We start from the raw sequence: 10,633 nt of genomic DNA, 5'->3' as shown, positions 1-10,633 counted from the left end.
CAAGATGAGAGCGGTTGTACATTGGCGCTCGAAAATTTTAATTATGTTGCATTTTCTTGTGATTTGTTACATACGTTTTGAACACCTGGGGATGATATCATAGCAGCCGTACATTGACGCTTGAAATTTTGAATATGTTGCATTATTTTATATTTAATATTTCATTGAGGATGATGTCATAGCAGTCGTACATTGGCGCTCGAAAATTTTAATTATGTTGCATTTTCTTGTGATTTTGTTACGTACGTTTTGAACACCTGGGGATGATATCATAGCAGCTGTACATTGACGCTTGAAATTTTGAATATGTTGCATTATTTTACATTTAATATTTCATTGAGGATGATGTCATAGCAGTCGTACATTGACGCTTGAAATTTTGGATATGTTGCATTATTTTACATTTAATATTTCATTGAGGATGATGTCATAGCAGCCGTGCATCGGCGCTTTGATGATTGGTTAAAAATAATTTTGTGTCAGCAATAATCCCCACCCCATTGCTTTGTATCAATAAAAACTTGTAATAATGATTTAATATTGTATCAATCACTTATGTGAAAGGTTCTTTTAAAAATGTACTCCGCCAGCATGAATTATTACGTTCCAATACAAGAAATGTCTAGGAATACAAGTGACAAGTAAGTTTCGATTCTTTTTTTGTCAAAATAAAGATTTTTAAATAATAATTTTTAAATAATTTTTGAAATATTGTTCTAATTATTTTTATAGCATTCAGCGTGCGACTCGTATACTTGGGCGAAGATATGCTCTAACCGCAACATCCTATAAATATTTGGAAATAGGAATCAGTGTTGGAGCTGTATCATATGTGGAATTAGCTCTTGGTGATAATCGAGGCAACATAATATTGCCTATTGAAACATGGATATCACTAATGCGGAAACGTGCGGACATTGAACGATTTTTACAATCATCTCAAACTCCATTACGGATTCGAGATCTAACAATAGAAATTGTTAAAATATCGGATTCAAAAATTGTAAAATTAACATTATCCAATAATTTTTTATATATGAAGCCATCGACTCTATTACATTTATTTGAGTTTGAAAAATGTATAGATCATGTGTATTTCTGGCTATGTGAAAATACTTATCTTGTGAATGAAAAATTTAAACAATTTGCAACTATTTTACAACGCAATAATATTACTAATGTATGTGATGCTGTAAAAGCGATACGCGAAAGTGATGCGATAGTGAATCACTCATAGATTGTGAAATATTAACATGTGCTGTAAATGATATTCTTCACGATGTTGTAACAAATAAAATATTTTTTATTGTTAATCTATGTTTAATTATTTCTTTCCCAATAAGATATAGCTAACAAAACTATTTCTTCGTTCTCTGGAGATTTAAAAAGTGATGAGCTAGCTGAGACATGATACTCCAGTTAGAACAAGAGAGATGTAGAATTAAAATCAAGAGGGGAGCAACATTATAATATGTGTCCCATCATAAAGTTTCTGATAGTCTTGAATGTAAAATGGGTAGAGAAGTTGTGATAGATAGAGAAGATGTGGTGGATGATGATGATGTGGTGAATGATGATGAGATGATAGTGATTGATGATATATCAGACGTTGATGATATATCAGACGTTGAAATGGGCTCGGACGTTGAAATTGAGCCCGCGAACGATTCCGATTATGATAGTGAGTGCGACGACGTTACTCGCGATACAAGAGTGCACAGCTTGTGCACAGCGGACATCATCGCCATGGATGATAGTACTAGAATGTGTGCGATACATATTTATTATTGTCCATGGGATGGACTCATGTTGTGTACAAGGTGTTTCATTAGATTGCGAGATCTGTATGTGGAGATTGACGTCGTCCGCATTCACAGGACCGGGAGATTTGAACAACTTTTGGGGAGATGGTGCAGCGAGTGCAATAGCCCGCTGGACCAAATGTTCACACGGAATATGTGTCCAGTGTGCAATACATGTAAGTATTTCTTTTCAATTATAAATTATTAAAATAATAAAATGATTAATAAAATAAATAATATATTTAATAAAAAATTTTCTGTTATGCAGGAGTCCCCGCCCAGCAGTCGCCGCCGCTTCTCGCAGCATCTCGCATTCGGCCGCCCAACAACATTATCCAGCCACTTAAAGTTCATATTTTATATTTTATATTTTATATACTTTTATTTTTGATTATATATTTTATATTACATTTTATTTTATATTATATATTTTAAATTTTTTAAATTTACACAAACATTTTGTAAAATACACACACACAGTTATAAATAAAAATTTTTTTAAATATTAAAAATATAGTTTATTTTAGAATAGGTCCTCTCTCCTTTCCTCCTATTAAAATCTTATTAATTAAAATTACTATAAATATTATAAAAAAAGTCTCTCTCGCGTCCGCCTCTCGCGCTCTCCTTCGCTGCATCAGCTCTCGCGCTCTCCATCGCCGCATCATCTCGCAACATCTTTCTCTCGCTCTTGCACATACGCCTCGCTTGCGTCATCTCTCTCGCGTGCGCCTCGTGCTCTCCTTCGCTGCATCAGCTCTCGCGCTCTCCTTCGCGTCATCTCGCTACCTCTCGTCATCTCGCGCTATCTCTCTCGCTCTTGCATATACGCCTCGCTGCAACACCTCGCGCTCTCCATCACCGCATCATCTCGCTACCGCTATCTCTCTTTCGCGAACGTCTCTCTCACGACATCTCTCTCACGTTCGCCTCGCGCTCTCCTTCGCGTTCCTCTCTCCCCGCGGACCCCTCACCTACAAAGCTTCATGCGGTCTTTCGCGGACGCCTCCCCCTCCCCGCGGACCCCTCGCGGACCCGTCACCTAAATCGCGGACGCTTCCCCCTCCCCGCGGCCCCCTCGGGGACCCTAACCTCGCGGACGCCTCCCCCTCCCCGCGGACCCCTCGCGGACCCTAAAATCGCGGACGCTTCCCCCTCCCCGCGGCCCCCTCCCGTACATCGCGGACGCCTCCCGCGTGACGTCATTCCCCCTCCCCGCGTGACGTCATTCCCCCGCGCCATGGGTTCCCCTCGCCCCCTCCCTCATTGCCCCATGGGTTAGAACCCGTCTAGTATCACTACTTATGCCATCAATGAAGATACTCATCGCAAGCATATAGTAAATGAAGGAAATGTCATAAATGCATTCAACGCAAAGTCAGAGGAGACAGATAAATGGTGTCTCGACAGCGGAGCGACGTCCCACATGTGCAAGGATCGCAACAGGTCTGTCGATTTGCAAAAAGTCATCGATCAAAAGGTAAGACTCGCAAACGATAAATTAACAGTCATAAAGGGAATTGGTACCGTCTATTTGTCATTAGCAGAAGGGACACGAACCCATCGAATAAAATTGGAAAATACACTTTACGTCCCTGAATTAAGCACAAACCTTTTTTCAGCATCGGCTACAACTAATGGGCGCAAAATTCTATTGACAGAAAATGCTGCTACAATTTTGAATCAAGGAGGCAACAAAATATTAAAGGCCAAGACAAATAAAGGTCTCTATTTCTTAGAATCAATTTCGGATTTTGCCGGCAGTGCCAGTTCAAATGTCGGACAAATGAAATTGTGGCATCAACGCTATGGTCATTTGAACATATTCGACTTAAAAAGGTTATCGTCCGAAAAATTAGTCCTTGGCACTCCTGATTTTTCTAAGCAGAATTTTTCTTGCAAAGTTTGCGTGCAAAATAAGCAAACTGCCAACCCATTTCCAAAGTAGTCAAACACCAAATGTCAAAGGTTATTGGAAATTGTCTCATCTGATCTCTGTGGCCCGATGAGAACAAAAAGTATAGGTGGCGCTAGATATTTTGCCACCTTCATCGATCATAAATCCAGATGGACAACAGTTTATTTTTTAAAGTCAAAGGACGAAATTAAAGAAGCTTTTATGAAGTACAAATCGCTAGTCGAAAACCAGAAGGATTGCAAGATTAAAATTTTACGTTCCGACAACGGCCTTGAATATAGCGGAAACTCGTTCGATCAAGCACTCGAAAAGGCAGGAATCAAGCGTGAATATACGGTACCTCATACTCCACAACAGAATGGAGTCGCCGAGAGAATGAACAGGACTCTCGTAGAAATGGCGAGGTGCTTGTTGTCCCAAGCAAATTTATCCAACGAATTTTGGGCAGAAGCCGTTTCAACGGCTACATATATCAGGAATCGATGTCCAACAAAAGTATTGAGTAACATGATTCCTTATGAAAGCTGGTTCGGGAGAAAATCAAATGTCTCGCATTTTAAAACTTTTGGATGCAAAGCTTACGTCTTAAATAAGGCTCCGACAAGAGGAAAACTTGAACCCAAATCTAAAGAACATATTTTTCTTGGATACGCAACTGACGCTAAAGCATATCGGCTATGGGATCCTGAGTCGAGAAAAGTAATTAAAAACAGAGACATAAAAGTGATAGATGAACTTATTCCCACAACAGATCAGTTTCCGATGGCAAAGGAAGATTATGTCGAAGAGATGCATCAAGATAGACAGAGTATGAATCAAGATGAACCCATTAAAGACGATGCAAGTCAAACTAATATAGGAAGCAATCAAGAAGAAAACGACTCAGAAGATGAAGAACAGACTGGCCCTAAAATGGACACAAATAGAGAAGAGGACTCAGACTTGAAGAATTGTATAACGCCAAAACGTGGCTCCGGTAGACCAAAACTACTAAAAACAGGAAAAAGGGGGAGACCACGAAAAATTTATCAACCTTGTGTCGAACATTCCGATAGCACAGAAACTGACGTTATACAACATAATGTACAGATGGCATTTAGTGCAATAGATATCACTGTGCAAGAAGCATTATCTGGATCCCAAAAACAAGAGTGAAAAAGGGCTATGTTTGAAGATTACGAAGCTTTAGTACGTAATAATACTTGGACGCTCTGTAAACTTCCTAAAAACTCTAAAGCCATCGATTGGCGCTGGGTATTGAGAAATAAATATCGTCAAGATGGATCCGTCGAAGAAAGGCCCGTTTAGTGGATAAAGGCTGCGCACAACGACCCGGACTTGATTTCGTCGAGACATTTTCTCCGGTTGGAAGATTAAGTTCGCTGAGAATCTTAGTTGCTCTATCAGTAGAATTAGATCTCACTTTGTACCAATTAGACATAGAAATGGCGTACATCAACGGAGAGTTAGAAGAAAGCGTATATATGAAGCAACCCGAAGCTTTTGTGAAACCTGGCGAAGAAAATTTAGTTTGCTTACTCAAGAAATCCATTTATGGATTAAAACAGTCTGGACGACAATGGCACAAAAAATTAGATTCGAAACTTAAGAATCACGGCATGAATCCATTAAACAGCGACAAATGTTTTTATGTAAAAAGGTCTAATCAAAATATTTTGTTTGTTTTAGTTTATGTAGATGACTTGGTGGTTGCTACAAGTGATGTAAAACTTTATCATGAATTAGTACGATGCCTAAATCAAGATTTTCAAACAAAAGAATTGGGCTTATTACATTATTGTTTGGGCATTGAGTTTATTCAAAATCAATCCACAAAATCGGTTTTTATGAAACAACAAAAGTATGCGCAGGATTTATTGTTACGTATGTTTCGGTATGTCAGAATCAAAACCTAAAGCAACCCCGTTGATACCGAAACTTGATTTATCAAACGAGATAAGTATAACAGAGGACGTTGAAGTAAGTAAACATGAATACCAATCGTTAATCGGAAGTTTAATGTATTTAGTAGTAGCGACGCGTCCGGATTTGGCCTACTCCGTAAGTTATTTGAGCCAATTCAATCAAAATCCCAAAAAACGACATTGGCTTGCTGCGAAGCATGTACTCAGGTACTTGCAAGGAACAACAAATCAAAGTTTACATTTTCAGAAAACTGGAAAACCAATCTTAGGCTACGCAGACTCAGACTGGGCCTCGGACTCAACTGATAGAAGATCACAATCAGGCTATTTCTTTGTGATGGCAAATGCTGCAATAACTTGGGGGTCAAAGAAACAAAAAACGACGGCATTATCTAGTACTGAGGCCGAGTACATGTCCTTAACAGAGGCAACTAAAGAAGCTGTGTACCTGCGTGGCATGATGCAAGAATTAGACGTAGCTAGTTTAAAAGTAGATAAAATAATTATACACTGCGATAATCTAGGAGCCCAAGCGTTAATGAAAAACCCCGTGCATCATTCCCGTACAAAGCATATAGATATAAAATATCATTTTGTACGCGAAAAATATGAAAACGGTGAAATAGATGTTAAGTATACTCCGACAGAGAACATGTATGCTGATATTTTGACAAAAAGTTCTGTTAAACATAATCATATCACCTGCGTACAAGGCATGGGCCTAACTCTAATATAATTTTATAAGTATGCTCGTGTTGAGGGGGAGTGTTAAATTTAGTTTTGATTAATGTTTTAGTTGGCAACACTAGCTCAAGTATTCTTTTCGTTTTGACGCATGCGCAAACCTCCTCCCTTCTTCTTGATTGTAACACGTTAGCGTCTTTGCGTATTATTCATTATATTTTTGTTACAAGAGATCAGTTATTGTACTAAAATCACTAAAATAAAATTGTGATAACAACAAACTGTTTATTACATTTATAATTATATATTTTATATTTGAAGAAATAAAGATAAAATAAATAAACAATTACTATTCAATATAAATATACAATATATATATTGTGAAAAAGAAGGAGAGAAAGAAAAAAAGGAAAAAGTATATGCGTTAAGTTCAGAAAATCAATCGAAACAACGATTTTAGTATATCACTGCATACACTTAATGGGTTGAATCACACCTGTATCAGCACAAGTCGTTCAATATAAAATGCATGCTTTAGCATGCCATACCTAAATACAGCATATTATATATTATCTGTAATAACAGAAAATTTTATAATATTTTATTCTTAACCAATTTACAATTACATTGGAATGAATATATGTGAATACACTATTTATCAGAGAAATAATCTTGTATCAGTATGATAATCATATTATAATAATTATACATGAATGTTTATGTACTGTCTCGCATAATGCATATACATATTTAAAAATTCTACTAGAATAGGTATATTTAAATATTTGTATATTTTTATATCAGTATTTTGCGTATGGTATACTGCCCGTAAACAATATTAAGAATTGTACCGTACTCTTTCGCACTTAAAAATCTTAACATGTCAGTGCATCATGAGATTTTAAGTACAAAAAAAGTACAGTACAGTTCTTAATTATTTACGGCAGCATACCATACAAAACACACCGATAAACAAATATACAAATTTATAATATATCTATGCTAATTCTTTATTTAAATTACATATATGCATTATTTGAGATAGTACATAAACATTTAAATATAATTATTAAAATGTATAAATATAATTATCACATTGATACAATATTATTTTTCTGACAAATAGTATATACATATATGTACATTCCAATGTAATTATAAATGTAATGAATCAGTTAAAAAAATATATAAGATTTTTCTTTTGTGATATAAATAATATACAAAATTCTGTATTTGGGTGTGTCATGCTAAAGCACTGTCTTCGCTGATGTATTCAGTAATTAAATAGCAATACAAATACTATTCAATCTTCTAACATGTCAAATATATGAAATTATTATTGATTCAACAGACACTTTCACAGATACTGCAAGCTAGTGAAGAAGCGTTGATCATTCCATTACAGATCACAAGATTCTATTAGCGGAGACTATAATATTAAGCTCTCGCATAAAAGATTCTCCTGTTTTGTAATGGATTCCTTCTTGATATTCGATGCAACTTGGATCTGTGATAAGATGCAAATTATCATTCATCTATTGTTGTATTCTGCTAAAATGAAAATAAATATAATATAATATTAATAAGCATCGTGACTTGAAGATCCTTTGTGTGTACTGCAATCTTACCTGTACAATTGTTATTATAATAATTTAGGTTTAACAAACCATAAGAAAATAAAGTGAAAATGTTTCATACTGTGATTGCACCATATTTATCTCAGCACATATATGTGTTTTACACCATGCATTATTTGTAGCAAAAAGTCCACTGTAAATAGAAGAAAATTGATTAACTGAAAAATGATTAAAGTTATGTTGCATACTCTATTACTTACTCTTTATTATCTATAAATTATGAAAATATAACCGCAATACTCACTTTTACTTAAATGTGTCTTATACAACCCTAACAGCACACATATCCGAAAGACGTTCAAGGGACATCCAAAGGATGTTAGGATATCCTCTGGATGCCCTCTGAACGTCTTTTGGATATGCTGTTAGGAAACATCCACTTGTTTCATGTTGCTAAAATACTCGAATTCTTTTATGTTAGGAAAATTGCCTATCCAATGCGTCATGTCGTAAAAAGGGACAATATCCCGTAAACTTACACGTGTTTAATATTAGAAACACATGACATTAAAACAGAAACGAAAGCGAGGTTAGAATACCTGTTATATCTGGAGTAGGCACTGTAGAAGAACGCTCTGTTAGAATATTATTTAAATAAAAATAAATAAAAAAATAATTTATTTCTATTTAAAAAATAATTTATTATTTAAATAATAAAAATATTCTAATGGATCATTTTTCTACATCTCCTACTGCACATATGACAGATTTTCTAACCTTGCTTAAGAGTCGACAGGAGACACGATGGAGACCTTTAGCGGAGAGCCGTGAATTACGAATTCGTAATTTTCATATAAAAACAAAAATAAAGAATAAAGGTGCAGTCCCATGGAGCAGCGTACAGCGTACCGGCGTACGGCGTAAAAGAGCTTGGCCAATCACAGGCTTTACGCTCGTTTTCGTTACGCCAGCACATATTTTACGCTGATTTGTGCGACGTTCCGGTGTTTACCAAAGTTTAGTTTACCTAACCTAAATTAAAATGAGCGGAAAGAAGCAAACCGATAATTTTTTAGTAAGTATAATACATGATAAATACATATATTAGGAGGTACACTAATTTAGGACCTGCGTACAATAGAGAAAATATTAGGAATAGGAATAAATATTAAGCATTAGGCCTACTGCACAATACAAACTATAGACAATAAGAACAGAGAGAGAATAAAAATATCCATGCATCAACATAATATTACGGGATAACAATATATATTCCTTGCTTCTATTGATGAATATTTTCTATTTTCTGTTCCTATTGCTTGTACTTTTGTATTGTACAGTAAGCCTAATGCTTAATATTTATTCCTATTCCTAATATTTTTTTTCTATTATGCGCAGGGCCTTACAAAAAATATATTTATTTCAGAACATAAAATGTGGTTATTGCGAAGAAACTTTAGCTGTTACTGTACAGGAGGAAATATTTAATCATAAATGTCTTCAACATTATGATGAGAGTATGCATGCTGTATCCATCGATGAAGATTTCGTTGTAACAATTAGTAAGTTTTGTAGTAATAATATTTGAAGCTTTCTAGCAATGCACATATTTTAACAATGAATAATAAAGTTTCAAACAGCAATAAAGAACCTAAGGACACTTGCGATGAACATCAGTCCTCAACAGATCATCGCGATGAAGCTTTAATAAACATAGTGCAAACAAAATCAGCACTATGGAATTTTCAAATTCCTTTAAACGAACGCACAAAGGCGAAAAAAAGCACTATGGAAAGAGGTGGAAAATATGCTAGGAGGTTTGTATATAAATATTTACAAGATAATTATATAAATAAAATTGCGAAGTTCAAGTTACAATCTATTTAAGAATACAAATTAATTTTATGATTACAGGACTCATGACAGCGGATGATGCAATGAAGAGATGGAAGTATCTAAGAGACTGTTACGTGCGTTACAAACGTCAAATAAATGCATATGTTCCAAGTGGATCCGGTGCACAACCGAAGAAGCAGAAAATTTTCCGCTTTTATGAGATTATGGCCGGTATTCATAGTCCGTTCTTATTTCAAGACCGTCTTAAGTAATGTCTTAAGATGCAAATACGGCTCTGTGATTGGTTAATCACATCTTAAGATTGTACTTAAGACATTCTTAAATATAAGAACCGACTATGAATACCGGCCTATGCACTTCATCGATGATCCATTAGATAATGCACAGTATGTATTTTTATGTATTCTCTTCATAAATTACTAAATAAATAGTAAAAGAAATAAAATTTGATCCATTACATACAATCCATTACATCCATTACATCCATTAATTCGGGAGTCTTTTTTCTTCTCTTCAGCTTTCATCAATTTATAAATTATATATATTTGAACTAATTTTTGTCGAATAGCTTCTTTGCATAGTGTATTTTTCGGACATTTGTAAATTTTCAAGTATTTTATTAAATTAATTAATGCAAATTCCGAGCCTGACATTTTAACGAGATTATACACACTTAAATTTTAACTTTGTTTATATAAATATATGTTAAAAAGTTGCGCTAAAATCTTTTTATCGGCTGTCCCATGGAGCGTATTTACGCTGGCGTAATGATCAATAAGCCAATCACAAGACACCTTAAATATCCATTTTGAAAATAAACTTTGTAAAAGCTACTGTGATTGGCTTATTGATCATTACGCCAGCGTAAAA

General features: G+C 35.1%; 2 pseudogenes across 1 annotated transcript; both read left to right on the top strand.

The window, feature by feature from the left end:
* The first annotated feature begins 5,616 nt into the window (after positions 1 to 5,616).
* LOC145943206 (uncharacterized) lies at positions 5,617 to 6,381 on the top strand (annotated as a pseudogene).
* A 2,567-nt stretch (positions 6,382 to 8,948) lies between these two features.
* Positions 8,949 to 10,173, top strand: LOC145943205 (uncharacterized; annotated as a pseudogene). The gene is made up of 4 exons (XR_014426491.1): positions 8,949 to 8,981; positions 9,333 to 9,468; positions 9,537 to 9,723; positions 9,821 to 10,173. The product of XR_014426491.1 is annotated as an uncharacterized LOC145943205 (transcript).
* The last annotated feature ends 460 nt before the right edge of the window (positions 10,174 to 10,633 follow it).

The sequence above is a fragment of the Prenolepis imparis genome, unplaced genomic scaffold (genome assembly GCF_030444845.1).
Source record: "Prenolepis imparis isolate NDT839.2.m4 unplaced genomic scaffold, iyPreImpa1.0 SCAF_11, whole genome shotgun sequence".
NCBI lineage: Eukaryota > Metazoa > Arthropoda > Insecta > Hymenoptera > Formicidae > Prenolepis > Prenolepis imparis.
Note: the sequence above shows the minus strand (reverse complement) of the source record. Positions and strands in the feature narration are given on the sequence as shown.